This window comes from Phoca vitulina, unplaced genomic scaffold (genome assembly GCF_004348235.1).
Source record: "Phoca vitulina isolate PV1807 unplaced genomic scaffold, GSC_HSeal_1.0 scaffold9, whole genome shotgun sequence".
NCBI lineage: Eukaryota > Metazoa > Chordata > Mammalia > Carnivora > Phocidae > Phoca > Phoca vitulina.
The window spans coordinates 33092870-33108584 of NW_022589712.1; the positions used below are offsets into that span (position 1 = coordinate 33092870).

At 43.7% G+C, this 15715-nt stretch overlaps 1 protein-coding gene across 1 annotated transcript in view; it reads right to left on the reverse strand.

Moving 5' to 3' along the window:
• The window catches only part of TMEM200A (transmembrane protein 200A), a 70165-nt gene extending 58584 nt beyond the window's left edge, over positions 1–11581 (reverse strand). Inside the window, exon 1 of the mRNA XM_032407881.1 lies at positions 11412–11581. The gene's annotated coding sequence lies outside the window, so the exon portion shown is untranslated. The remainder of the gene's footprint in view (positions 1–11411) is intronic.
• Positions 11582–15715: the final 4134 nt, after the last annotated feature.

The following is a 15715-nucleotide window of genomic DNA, read 5'->3' on the forward strand; positions in this document are numbered from 1 at the left end:
CCAAGCTAAATATTCACTAACAAACATCACTAATTACATGCTATTATTGTCTTCTGTTCAATTATGCAGGTGTTGGATAGAGTTAGTTTTGGATAGAGATTAGTTCAAGGATTGGAAGACTCACAAAATAAATAAGGGATTTCCACATGTGTCCAGTAAGGTGTGATAAGACCACCATGTGGACTTCCCAGAGATTTCTGCCCATATGGCACAGGTGGGTGGGGGGGGAGTATGTAAAGAAGGTAATTATATCTGTGAATTATATTTTTATTTTCAATATTTCATTTTTTAACACTTTGAATATCATTTTTAAATATTATTAATATCCTGGCTCAGTCAGTTAAGCATCTGACTCTTGATTTTGGCTCAGGTCATGATCTCAGGGTCACGGGATCGAGCCCTGAGTTGGCTTGAGATTCTCTCTCCTTCTCCCTCTGTCCCTCCCCCCCAAATAAATAAATCCTTAAAAATATATATTATTAACATTCAGAATAATGTTAACACTTTAAATATTTTCAGAGAAATGATTTAGTCCCTTACTAAAAAGTCTGTGTTTTTTTTTTTTTTAATTTTATTATGTTATGTTAGTCACCATACAATACATCATTGGTTTTTGATGTGGTGATCCACGATCCATTGTTTTCATATAACACCCAGTGCTCCACGCAGTACGTGCCCTCCTTAATACCCATCACTGGGCTAACCAATCCCCCCTTCCCCCTCCCCTCTAAAACCCTGTTTGTTTCTCAGAGTCCATAGTCTCTCATGGTTCATCTCTCCCTCCAATTCCCCCCCCCATTTTTCCCTTCCTTCTCCTAATGTCCTCCATGCTATTCCTTATGTTCTACAAATAAGTGAAACCATATGATAATTGACTTTCTCTGCTTGACTTATTTCACTTAGGATAATCTCCTCCAGTCCCTAAAAAGTCTGTGTTTTATATCTTACGGAGACTTTCTTCCCCTGACATCATAGAGGATCAAATATAATTAATTCAGCAAACATTTACTGAATGGATACAATATAAAAGTCACTATACTGGGCATAGCTAGAAAATATAAGCTTCACATAACAAGAAAAATGTGCAGTGGACTGACTGAGCTGTTTATACTCTACTGAGAAGACTATATTTATATTAGTATTTAATGTTTTATTTATATGAAACTCTTTGAAGGTGGATATACTATATATGGAATGTCTTCAGCCACGTAATGATGTATGGCACATCTTGAGTTTCTAACGTGAATGGCGCTTTTGCTCCCATCCCTACTTTTAATAAATGGCCTCAAACATCATGCTCCAAAAGAAAAACCTTCTCATAGCTTCCAAGCACACTAAAAATGAAGTCTTCCACTTTATTATCTTGCTGGTCTAAGCCCAGATGCCTCAAACACAGAGAAGTCTGTCCTGACCATCTGATCTCCAAAAGCCCAGGCACTCTGTTACATCAGATTCCTTTACTTCCTCAAGCCCTTTCCATGTCTGAACCCACCTTGTTTGTCTCCCCCCATCTAGAATGTGCCCTCACAACCTTGGTTTTGAGCCCTACCCTATCCCCAGCTGCCAACACATATGTATTGAATCAATTATTAATTAATGAACTTCCTACAGAGCTTGAGTTGACTCTCCTATGCATGTTATCAGTAAGCGAATCATAAATATATGGGTCCTGCTTTCCAACATGGTCTTCTACATCATCACTGTATGGGATGCGCCTCACATTTGACCAGATAGGTCATAAGTATAATTTAGCAGCAACTTCTGAATGAAGCTCACTAAATCATGATTTGGTGAATAAATGAATGAAAATAATTCTGTTCAAAGTTACTGATGGAGATCCATAAAAGAAAATGGAGTTATAATTCTCCCTCAACTTTTAGAAGAAAACCAAAAGTATTTTTATTTTAGTTGTGTATTATTTTTGTAGAAAAATAGCAGTTGTGAAAAGATTGAAAATGGCACTCAAAACTCATGTCAAATGGACTGCTATGGGAGTTTAATAGTTCCTTTGTAGTTGCAGGCAATGTTTTTGGACAAGAAAAAAACCCACGGAGGTTTAACTAAAATGCAAGTTCCGCCTTCTTATGGAATGAGTCAAAGTTCCTCACTATGAAAGCTAGATACTATGATGTGACTGCTTTTTTTCTGGAAAAGAGAGCAAAATCAGAAGGCTCAAAATTCAGGGTCTTCGGCTTACTTGAGGGGAACCGGTGGTTTAAGAGAGCAGAGGGGGAAAACCTCAAGCATTTTCGCATTCTATCTGGGACCTCATATCCTGCCTCCTGGCTCAACCTGGTCCAGGGTCCCCTGCTGAGAACACAGCCAGAGACAAAACAGGCATAGGCTTGCCGTCACTTGGCTTACAGCCCCTCTGAACAGTGTAAGGACCATGAGCACAAGAGTTACAATACCCCACCGAGCTACGGATGCAGAGGAGGCCAGGGTTTGTTCTGCAAAGTGGAGCTCTGGCTCAGAAGGTTCTCCACAACTTGGTCTGAAGAGCACCATGACAAGATACGCATTTTATGATTTAAAAAAATTACTCACAAGCTAATCTGCTCTCTGTCTTGTGCCTCTATCTAGATGCATAATCAGGAATGTGTGTAAATACATATTTAAAACTTGAATGGTTTATCACAATGTTTCAACAGTCTATATTCTAAAAGAGAGTTTTTTTATAACAAGGAAACAAAGTACGTGGTTAACAAAAACTGTTACTCATCTTGAAATGGTAGCTTTTCTTATTTAAAAATAAATACATAAAACCCTAGTATAGGCATGATGAAGGGGTATTTCCATGCACTGTCAATCACAAATTCACCTATTCTGAAAATCAGTTTTGCATTAAGTATCAAGAGTCTTAAGACATCCATACCCTTTGACCCAGGAATTAGCCTCTTCCACGGATCTTGCTTAGAGAAATAATCTGAAATTTGAAAAAAGATTTCATCAAAATGCCACTTATAATGACAGATATCTGGAAACCACCAGTTAATAAATTGTGGTGCATCCACACAATCAAATATTATACAGACATTAATAAAGCTTGCCTAGGAGTCGGAAAATATTTAGGACATAAGGTTAAGCAAACAGAAGGTTGTAACATGTTATTAACTATGGGGAAAAAAATCATTAAAAACAAGGAAGAAAATGTCAAAATCTGATGGGTGCTTTGGGGTCAGGGGATTATAGGCAAATTCTCTCCCTGATTTGTTATACTTAATGTTATTTTCCAAAGTTTTAATTGGGAGCATGTATTGCTTTTACGATGAGAAGAACATCTCTTCAGAAATGCTAAGTAACTCTCCTGTATTACAGATATTCACACAGGGATGTTCACGGAGCTGATCTGATACGTGGTTTGCCAAGTGAGCCCAAATTTGTGCCTCTCCTACGCCTAAATCAACACAGAAAGAATACTGAGATTCCCTGGATTCGCCCTGCACGTCAGCCCCAAGATGCTGATTCTCAGTAAGGAAAATATTCCTCAGCAGCTGTCTACCTATCAGCACCTCTGTGATTGGCTCCCTATTTGCCAAAAAGCTGGCTCCTTGTCCTTATTCCTTTTATCCAAGGAGCCTCTAATATGCTTTACCTATTCTAATATCTCTACCAGCCTGATGTCAGTGTACTGCAATCATTGGTTTACCTCTCGCTCTCCCTTTAGCTTATGAAATTCTTGAGATCCTTGTCATCCCGACATCCGCAGAATCTAGCTGAGTACCTAGTAAACAGTGGCATTTAATAAATATTGTTAAATAAATTTTTCTGATCTAGGAAGAAAGTCACCTCAATAACCCCCAAGAGAAACATTCACGAATAGGACCCTCATGCGATGGAAATCTTAGTTGGTGTCTGGAATCAGAAACACGTTGAGATATCACTTCCAGGTTAGGAAGGAGCAGAGCCATCCCTGATATCCAGGAGCGGGCCTGGCACTCACAACCAGGCCCTGAGTGCCTCCTGTCAGATGGAAACGACTTCACGAACGTCAACACCAGACAAGGCCACTCTGTGGCCATGATGGCTCAGGACAGAAATAAGACCACTCTATAATCACACCTGAACACAAACAGAAACGCAGACATTGTCCAAGCCCTACAATGAGCAATATCCTCCCCAATCGGGTTCATACGGAACTGCTGCTTCTTTGTCAATTACAGTGTTAGCCTCTCTAGTCTTGTCTCCTTCAGATAAGACTTATTAAGATAGAAAATCACAGGATTATTCCTGCTTCAATACAGAGCAAAGCCCTGCTTCTTTAAACCTTCCCCAAATCGTATAACACAAGCTCAAATCTTAAAATCTTATAATAACTAGTTTCTAACACCCTCTTACTGAGACACTCCATGTTTCCCTATGGTGTACATTCACCCGTGCTGAAACAAGCAGCAACCCCAACCTGTTCCACCATGGGTAATTCCCGGTGCTCTCTGGCCGGAGAGCATTAATAAATTCTTAATCCTACCTGCAATGCTCTTCCTCTCATCTCTCTGCTCATACATAGTCATCAGAACTCACTTCCTCCTGGAAGCCTCCCTGGATTGGCCTTCTAGGTTTTAGATGGTTCCATTCTTTTTAGTCTCCATAACATTTAGTTCAACTGCTACTATTAAGTTTGTATTTCATAATACTAGCTAGCAGGCACTGTGATCTTGATTGCACTCTGAAAAATCCTTCTAACTCTAAAATCATATTGTTTTATTGTGTTGCTTTAAAGTTTCATGCATGGTTAATATTTACCTCCCCAAATAGGCTCTGAGTTCCCACAAATATGCCTAAAATGTATATTTTTATATACCTTCACATTCCATTTCCACTTATCGTGTACACACACACACACACACACATACACACAGCCCAGGGCACATAATGAAATCCACAGTCACACGCCTGACCAGATAAAAGTTTGATCTTGCATTTGTTAGGGAATGACATGATGTCACTCCTATTCAATTAGTAAGCAGTTTCATCCAGAGTATCTCCAAGTATAGACCTTTATCACTGGAGTGTGTTCCCCATACCGACTACATCAGTATCTGCTAGTGCTCTCCCTTCCTGACGCCCTCCCTCTCCCTCTCCCTCTATGTATCTATTTATCATATTTCAGGGCAAAGTACCTGTCCATATAAAGGGACATTCAGGCCACAGCAGCTGGCAGAGGTCCCTTCTCTTCAACAGAAATCAGTGACTAGAATTAAACCTTCCAAACATCTGACTTGCTAACGTATCTGTCCTGCATAATGACAGAGATCCTGCACAGAGGGGAAAAACCTACTGGATTATTAGGTTCTCTGCCAAAGCCGGATATAATCCTGCTGGACAATCCCCTCCAGATGACCTGCTCCCCTCTCACATGCTTAGGACTATAAGTTAGCTCCCAGTCTCCCTGCACAACCATATGCCCTGCTGACTTCCCCATTTCTATTCCCCAGACTTGACATTGATCTTGCCTGCCAGGGCCGGGATGACTCCCTGAAGATCCAGAATCACGTCTAGATTCACACAGAACTGGGTTTCCATGACAGCACCTTCATCTCCAATCTGGCTCCAGGAGCTCAGGCAGATCATTTATTAACCTTTCTAAGCCTCTAGCTCCTGGCTCAAAAGAAAAAAAAAAAAAGAAAGAAAGTAAAAGAAAAAGAAAGCCAGCCATAATATTTACCCTCCCAGGACTGTAATAAAGATTTGGTGGAGATTATGTATCTAAGGCACACGGCAGATGCTCTACAAATGTTAGCTCTTTTTTTCCTAGCGGTGCCTGACAACTAATACAATCCCGTTTCCCGCTGAGGAGCTGCCCGGTATATGTTCTTCCTGCCTTACACCAGGAAGGGTATTTAAAGCAGAGCAGATGGCAGGGCTCCTGTTCTCAGATCAACAATCAAGCCCCAGTTGTTGTAATGATCTGCCTACCTGTTCAACTTCCTGATACCACTCCCGTCCACTTCCCTTGCTACACCCCAAACCCCAAACCAAGAATCTAGGTCTGTCCCCCTCTGGCTTTGGCAATCCTGTCCGTTTGGCCCCAGAGCATGGGTGCTCTGCACCTTTGCCCCGATAACCTCTATTCCGTCCCCTCTGGAACTTCCGTCACTTTGGTTGCCTATTAGAAGGCCCGACCTTCAGTTTCACCTCATCTACGGGATTCTGACCGTGGCCTTGAGAGGTAGTATTGCACGGTGTATTAAAGAAGGGGTATTTGTTTTGGATGGCCAGGGTTTGAATCCCAGTGCTGCCGTTTCATGACCACATAACCTTGAGCAAGTTATTACCTCCCTAACTTCCAGTGTTCTCACCACAGAGGGCTTTTATGAGATTTAAATAATATGGTGAATTTAAAGCATGTAACACAGGACCTGGCACACGAGGTAGGTCCCCAATAAATGTCAGTGCTACATGCATAAAGGTTGTACCCTTGGACTCACAGTGACCACTGGCCTCCTTTCTACACAGTCAGCTGCTATGTACTTACCCACAGCACACAGCCGTGTCACCTACTGGCCCTGCTGATCTTCCTATGTGGTCCCTCCTGATCCATTTCCTCTCTCCCATGGCAACGCAGATGCTCCTTTATCCTGACATACACCCTTACCAGACTCATGATGTCACTTACACGTGCCAATATTCTACTTTGGTACCTATAATCTTAGGACTTATGTCCTAAGTGGTAACTCTAATCTATGTCTGCTGCCTCCCCTTTGCCCATCCCCCACAAACTCGGGACCTCCATGAACAATAGTGCTGTGTTCATCACTTCACTTTCCTGTTCAAACGTTCACTAGATCGGTAGTGCCTAAGGTAGGGGGTCTCCAATTTAATGATCTTTAGATGACCAGGGCTTCTTTTTTTTTTTTTTTTAAGATTTTATTTATTTATTTGAGAGGGAGAGAGAACACGAGTGGGGGGGGCGGTGGGACAGAGGGAGAAGCAGGCTCCCCGCTGAGCAGGGAGCCCGACGTGGGACTCAATCCCAGGATCCTGGGATCATGATCTGAGCCCAGTGAGCCACCCAGGCATTCCTAGATGACCAGGGCTTCTGATAATGAAATCGCTAGGCTGGAAATAAAGCACAGGTATATTTATGTGGATATAGATAAATGGTGGGCTCCTCAGTCAGAAATATGCTGGCAACCACACCTCTTTCAGCAAAGTCTAGACACGAAGGGCGTTACTTCATCACTCGGCTTTGCCTTGGCTGGGAGGAGGGTCCCACTTTTGGAATTTGCAGTGGTCTTGGGCACCTGAGCTGCCTCCATGGGCAAACTCCACATCACTGTTTAGGGGGTCTGTCCCAGAAAAGGAGGGGACAAGTCTCCTTGATAACAGACATGTTGTTTTTGATTGGCATGGCAGCAAACGTAGCTTCAGAGACACACACCTCTCTGTGATCTTGACACAACTGTCCATCATGGTGTCCCTACCAGCCTCTACCTCCTCACCCCACCACCAGCACCTTGTACACAGCGTGGGGCACACGATCTAGTTCAAGACCGCACTCATCATACTGCACTCTCTGATGGATGTGGACTGATATAGGGCCAGTCAGAGCCCTTGAAGGAAATCTCTACGAATGGAACTTGGAAGAGACAAGACTTCTCTTTTCTATGGCTCAAAAGCCCCAGAATGCAGGCCAGGAACTACTTGATAGTCAGCTTTCTCAGCACATAGAAAGGGGCCTCAGAATGAAGCTGACCCAGAGAAAAAGGAACTAAGAAACAGGGAGAGAGAGAGAGAGAGAGAGAGAAAGCGCCCTGACAAAGCTCACGTGAGTCTCTGGGTTCTTGCCATGACTGAAGCAAGGTACATCTTTGGATTTTCCGGTCATATGAGCCAGTAAGTCCTTTTTTTCATAACATAGTTAAATAGAGGTTCCTTACACATATAACCAGGTGAATCCTGACCAATTCCCTTGGCCAGGGACACAGGGTGGGGGGGGGGGTGTCACCTGTCCACCCTTGATGCACTTAATGCTTGGGCAGATGAGGGCACCGCAGGAGGGAATGTAGAGATCCACATCTTCACATCTTGTTCAGTTCCTATGACTCCTGTGTAATTTCACCCCCAGGGACAAAAGTTTCCAAATCGCAACTTGCTCTTAGAACATATCCCATTAGTAGTAAAATGGTCCCCAAATCCTCATCTTTATATGAGTTTCCTTTTCCCAGCTGCACTCAAAGCTCTTAGAAGAGTCTTATCAATGACTCTGTAAATAGTTAAATCCCCAGAATTCCTGCTGCGGAAGGGGAGGGAGGTGAGGTGGGGAGGAAGCACACAGAAATAATCACACTAAACATCAACAACAGGAACCGAGACATTTCAGGAGGTCTTGATCTCATAATTGGAGACTTATCTTCCAGAATGTAACCTAAATTTTTACTCAGAAATTTAAACCTACACTAAAATCAGATACCCACCTTATCTCTCTGTCCCATGAACACAGGGTTTCCAAAGCACGTTCTAGCTTCTCCTATCTCTACAAATCTGCAGAAAGGCAACGGGGCGTACTGGTGCATGCGTGCTTTATAGTATTAGTTCCAGTTTTGTCACCTTTCTGCTCTCATTACCTTTTAGGAATGTTGTGAAAAATCAATTGCCATTATTTGTGAAAATTCATCAAAAACCATCCAGTACTAAGCAAAAGTTGGTATTTATTATTTTATTGTGTATTTCAAGCTCAGATAATCAATGATGGGTCAGATCTCCTTTACCTCGTATTAGCATCATTATTACCCTTTCTCTGTGTCCAGCATGGCCTCCTGCCTATCTTCCCTTGACCCAAACTCTATTAACTGCACCCTTCCCACACTACACTCTGACTTCTCCCTCTCAATTCCACCAGAACTCATCATACAGCACTTTAAAAAGAGAACAGAAAGATCATGGGTCCAAAGCCCTCAATCTGTCAATGAGGGGATGATGGGAGAAGGGCGCAGAAGCCCATTAAGGCCAAGGAACATATCCAGGGCCACTCATTCAGTGGCTTGGTCAGGACAACAACTTAGGTTTTCCAAGCCCCCATCCAGAGTCCTCAGCTCCCCCGTGTGCACCAGTCTCCTGATGCTCAAGGACCATCCCATGTGCTCAGTGATCTGTGGCCCACTTTCCAGACTTCTCCCCACCAAACTTTAAGTTCCCATAGGAGAGGCTACCTTGCAGTCCATCGGCTAGCAGGGCACCCCAACATGTGTTCATCCGTGTTCTCTGAGTGCTTGGGCACATATCAGACATGAACAGACAAAACCTATCTTAAGTCCTGAAACAGATACATTTACCAAAACTGCAAATCATCTATCCCTTAATAAAATGAAGGGTCCATCTCACTGCGATTTGTTTTTTGGTCTCTACACAAGCTTTTTTTTGTTTTTCCAGATGCATTTTGCTTGAGGAAGACTTCCCATGATGTCTCCTATTTAGGGAGAGTAATAGTAAATGAAATTTATTTTAAAACTGCCTTCCCTTTAGACACTATATTCTGTTTAATAAGGGCATTATTATGAGGACTTATTTATCTTCAACTAATTTTGCTTAAGAAATGTAAAAGGTGACATCTGCTTTTATCCTTATTCTTATCTATTTTCCTGAGCTAAATATGAATTTCTTTTCCTTTATGCTGAGAATCTTCAGGGGATGAACGAAGTTAAGCAATCAGTTCAGATTCGCTCCCCCATGTGTCAGTGGTTATCTTCCTCTGCCCAGTGAGCTGTTGTCAAAATTCTGAAACCACACAAGTCCGACTATAGTAATCTAGCTGTTGGAGCATTCCAAAACTTCACTAAAAATTCTTCCAAGTTAAAATAACAAGTGCAGCCATCCTTCCTTACGATGATCCTTCCTGAAGAATCCCTTCTGATTATGGGTGCGTTTGGGATACCACATGGCATTTACCTGGACCCGACTCAGAAGCAACAGGTAAAGCCTTTCTGTGCCAACCACCTGGAAATCACACACAGAGCCTTCCCACACAAGAACTCCCTCTTTCACTGAAGGCTTTCCCAGCCTAGGATACAAAGCTAATTATAACCAGGGTTACAAATTACAGCTAAATCATCCCATAATTAATTATGAGCTCTCTAGCAGGACTTGGTTAGCAAAAATCATTCCTAACACCTCTGTATATATTTTTAAGAGTAAAGAAAAGTCTCATAACATTAAATTTATATTTAACTATATTTACATTTAACTATAATTTCCACTTAATGAAAACATTATTTTCTGTTTAGAGGGACTCCTATTCTTCACTTAAGCTGTTTGAAAAGCATGAAACTATAAGCAGATGCTTCTCTCCGGATAAACAGTAGCGGAAAAGCAAGGGTTTAAAAAGTTTCAAAATTTAGCCAACTTTTCACAAAATGGTAATATATTCCCGTATCAGCAGCCAAATAACAAACTGAAGGTCATTTGATAATAAGTATTTCTATAATGCAACACGGGACAAACCATCAAAGTAAATAGCTTTTACAGGAGCTGGTAATATTTATGCACAAAGCACTTCAGAAAGTGTAGCTCAGAACTTGGTTTGACTGCAAAACCAAAAGAGTTCAACATCCTTACTGACAAATAAGAACAGTTGACGATTCCTTAAATGTTTTCTACGCATACAGTTGCCCACAGCTACTTCTGAAGGTCTTCAGAAGAAAAAAAACAAGGTTAAGAGACACTTTAATGCAACATAATGCAGTTCTGAAATACACCAGACTCAGGTGTACTGGGATTGACTCCAATTAGTAAATTACATATATGTGAAGCATCTGACTTTCTGCCATTACCAATGCCTGGTACTGAATAATGAATTATATTTATTACATCTATCACACACATACACTTCTCCCTCTAAACCTAAGGGCAGTAAATAGACACAGAGAGCTTACACCTACACAGTGTGAAATGCTTGCGTGGACAATTAATTATAGCAAAAGAATGATTAATGAAGCAAATCTTGCAAAGCTTCAGCTTTTTTTCTGAAGGACAGACTATATGACTATATAGGAAGAAAAGTAGTGCTGAATTTGGCAAATAATTGCTTCGCCTGTCCATTTTGCCCATGTAGATACTACCAGATACTGCCTTTAGGAAACCCTGACTACACTTTGCTCCTGCCAAGCACTACTATAAATTGACGCTGTGCACGTCTTCACAGAAAATGCTGACTCTTTGGAACCGAGACAAAGGAGGGTGTAGCTCAAAGAAGCCTAGCCAGGCGCTCCAAGGCTCCGGGCTCCCAGAGGCTGCCCCGCAAAGCTTCTCTTGCGCTCCGAGGACTGGGGAGTCCGAAACTGATGGCGGACTTGGTTTATTTCCCAAACTTCAGAAGACAGTGTTTACCCTAACTCTGGTGCCTAAAGCAGGGAGGAGTGGGGGTGAAGAAGCGCCCTCCCCGACCCCGGCAGCACCCTTCCCTCCCCCCTCACCTGTCCTGAGTGCGGGGCCTCAGGGGTCCAGTGGCCTCTCCGGACTCTCACTGCAGGCGCAGTTGGGACGTCAGGCGCCTCGGCAGACGAACGAAGAAGGCGGCGGGCTCGGGGGCGTCAGCGGGAATCTCGGCAGCCGCGGGCAGCCGCGGGCTCACTCCCCATCCCGGCGGGGCTCGGGCGGCGGACGCGGCGCGGCCACCGCGGGCGGATGAGTCAAGCGAGGGGGCGGGCGGCGAGGGCGGAGGACCGGCGGAGGAGAGTGGGGGGCGCCCCTATCCCCGCGCCGGGGGTGCGGCGGCGGCCTCGGGGCGGGGGACGTGCTGCCGCCTGTGCCCGCCGCGGGTCGCGGGGCCGCCGGCCGCCGCCATCGAGCGCACGGAGCCCGAGCGCTCCTGCCCTCGGCGGTCAGCGGGCGCGGCGCGCCGGCCTGGAGACAGGGACTCTCCGCTCAGGAGCGGTCGCCGCCTCCCAGAAAGACAAAAGGGACCCGGGGGCCGGGAGGGGAAAAGTTTTCTGCTCTGCTCCAGACGGATCCCAACCAAACCTCACGCCCTAAGCACGGAAGAGGCGGGCGGGGGGCAGGGGACGGGGGGCGGGGCGGGATTCCAAGAGCGTCACCGCACGGTCGGGACCCGGGTCCGAGCCAATCTCGCCGCCGCCCACCACCCGTGGGAACTCCCCCGGCCCTGCTGCCCCAGCTCTCGCAGCCCGCCTCCTCCTCGAGGATGCCGACCAGGTCCGCTCCTGCCCTTCCCAGGCCCCCCAAAGGCCCCCTAACGCGTGACCCGGCCGCAAAGTTGCACTTCTAGATCCGGGATTACCGCAGACAAAACCTATCTTTGGGGACAAAATACCCGCTTTCAGGAGCTCTTCTCCGGGCTGGAAGGCCAGCGGGTGGAAACGGACACACCCACCCGTGGGGCGCGCCTCTCTCTGCGGTGGAACCCCAGGTCCCAGAGCCGAGGTCCGGGCCTCGCCAGTCCTCTGGAGCAATAGGGGAGCCCTTGCGGCTTCCCGGTTTTCCTGGAGCAGGCGCCTGGGCCCCACGCCCCTCAGACTCTTTATCAGACGCCGCCTGGGCGGGTCGGGGTCCCCCTGGCGGGCTGCGCGAGCGCTGCGCGAGCGGAGCCAAATCCGGCTCCGAGCCGACACTGCGAACGCCCCCTCTGTCTACAGCGCCATAGAACGCCCAGCCGATTAGTCGCGGGTCGGCCGGGAGAGAGCTGGGAGAAACGGCTTGGGGGTGAGGGTTATGGGCGGGAGGGATAAGGGCGAACCGGACCGTTGAGAGCTTCGATAAACGGTGCTGACGTTGAACTCGAAACATCAAAGTCAATGAGGGGTACAGGTTACTCCTCCTTGCTCCCAAACATCCAGTGAGTGGAGACTGCCCTATTCATAGAGTAAAACGATATGATAATTACCTCCAATTTGGCAGAGAGAGAGTGGTGATTTTATTATATGCAGGTCAATTCAGTAAATAAGGTTTCGTGTAAAATTCTGGATTACTATTCCAGCCATGACACTGGCTTGTGCGGAGCACATCAGTGCCAGCACTTAGAGTGGGGTGCCCCTGTGTGTCTCCTGAATATATTTTAGGTGATGGACTAGAAAGCAAGTATGGCATTCTGGTGAAGTGTATTTGTGTATTTAAGACAGGGAAGAAGGGTTTCGGGGGGCGGAGGGGAGGGATTCCATGCAGAACCCCACATTTTGGAATTCAGACATGGCAATGAGGAGAGAATGTGGAAATGGGTTCCTTGTGGTCCAGTCTTCCTGTCTTGACTGCAAGAATTTGGAGATTTGGCATTTTTAGTAAAAATTTTACAATCAAAATGTTTAAAAAAAAACTAAAAGAGTAGGGAGGGAGGTGAAGAAATAATTCACACCAATAAACCATCTGTAGGTTTATTTTTACCCCACCTGCATCTAGTACTCTTTAGCCCACAGCCACTTGCTTAATTCTCTTGGTTTTCTTACACATTTGTCAAGGCACCCACACTAAAGGAGTGTGATTCCACTGGGCCTTTCCTATATGTTTATAAAGCCACATTTTTATATAAAGCTCCTGAGAGTAAACATCGCCTGGTCATGTTCACTAGGTTCCCAGGGAATGAATAACAGGTTCATAGCATCCATAGAGATCATCAAACATGACATTGCATCTAATACAAGTGGTGAAACATTTAAAATGCCCATCTAACCATCCTACACATTGAATAACTGAGCCTTCCTCAAAGAGGAAGTGATAAGGACTACGAAAGAAAAAAAAAATCCCATTCTTATGGCCACAGATGTTGATGACCCGTCATTTCTGAAGTTAGATTTCAGTGATTCAACCCAAAAAGAAGAAGCAGCAGAGATGGACTACGTGAGACCACCAAAAGGGAATTATTTACATTTCTTTTAAAAATAATTACTATTTGTCTCAGAAAAGACTGAAGTAAGGTGTTTTATAAATAGGTGATTATCTACAATTCAGTAGACCAAGCAACTCCCAAGATATAAGTTACAAATTCTTTCCTGGCATTTTGAGTGCTCAAGGCAAGCCCAGGTAAATTATTTAATCTTTGCTAATGGCCAGTGTCTGTCCATCTGAAAAAAGCCCAGTGAGGATAACACCACTGGTAATGGATTTTGAATTTAGCTCCATATCTGCTCTTGAAATAATGGATGGGACCTCTCACCATCAGGCTGCACTGCACTTCACACATATTTTTGCCCTGTCCTTATGAGATTTGTAAATTTCCACTAGAACAAGCCCATCTTATAAGAGTGCACAGTGGAAAGAGAGCACTCATCTTTGTAATTCAAGCTCAGCTACCTACAAACACTACTGACAGAGGGACTTTGAACCTCATTTCTCCCATTCCTTAAGTAGGAACAAAGTACCTATTTCAAACTGTTTCTGTGCAAATTGAATGACACAACATATATAAGACTCTTCTCACCTGTGACATAGATTGTCAATACATATTGAAACACATGCACATACACACATGTACCCCAAACTTGTTTTAATGTTAAAAAGAAGACTCTTCTTTGGAATCAAGAATTAACTTGAGAAAAATTTTGAAATATGAAGATTTAAATTTTCACTCCTGGTATACTATAAATGTAAGCCCAATGGATGGCAACACATTTTTAGTAAATTCATTTTGAAAATACACATAGGAATAAAAAGAATATCATAAAGAGATCATGTAACAAGGCTAAGGGAAGGCCTGTCAGAAAGTTTGTGTGATTATACCCATTTTCTTTTGCCATAAATGTAGCCCATAGCATCTCCAGACCTGCGAAGAGGTCCTCAACCAAAAAATAAAAAATATTTTCAATGGAAAACAAATGCAATTGTTTGCTAGATTCTTATCTGAATTTTTTTACTCCAACTGTGAAATAGATTGATAGTCTTAAGGCCCCCAAGGTATCTCTGCTGGAAGCCATAGTTGCTGTTTCAAAATAAAGGGTAAAAAAGGACAAAGTCAATTAAAGAAAATGATCCATCTGATTTTATCTTTAAAATTTGGAATGAGGTAGAAGAAATACAGGGGAAAGAAAAAGGTAATAGAAATATATTTACAAAGAAATTTTAGAGGTCATTTTATTTCACTGTGAATTTGAATAGCACTCTGCCACATTTTTAATTTTTCTTTTCTCATTTTGTATAATTGATCAATAGTTCAGTATATTTAGCAGCAGAAAGATGTTGCTAATTTCTCTTCATTAAACACACAAGTAAGAGTACTAACCCCTCTCAAATAGAGGTTTTATAACATTGTAGCTGATACTATTACTTAAATATTTTATAAATTTTGTATTAACCCCCCTATTTGATGATAAACCTGATTAGGTTATTTTTACCTGAGGAGCACTAGCAGTATGCCTTTAAAAATACAAAGTGGGGGGCACACTGTCATTCTCCGAAAGCCCCAATTCTTTCCTGTGAACAGATTTGTACCTATATGTGAGGAAGGGTCACTTCATGGCTGCTGGCAATCCAGGAAGTACTTTCTCAGAAAGTTTCTGACTGTGTATTTCGTTACAAGAATCCACCCACAGAAGATACTAGATTTGGCTGAAATAGTGAAGATGGGAATGGCAACCCACCTGTTCCACTGTCCGTGGTACTGAACTGGTCGTACATCAATGCCTAGCTACTCAAAGTGTGGTCTGAGGATCAGAAACACTGGCATCACTGAAAATTGTTAGAATAGCAGGATCTCAGGCTTCAGCCCAAACCTACTGGATTATACTCCACAGTTAACAACATCCTCAAATGATTCATCAGCTTGTTAAAATTT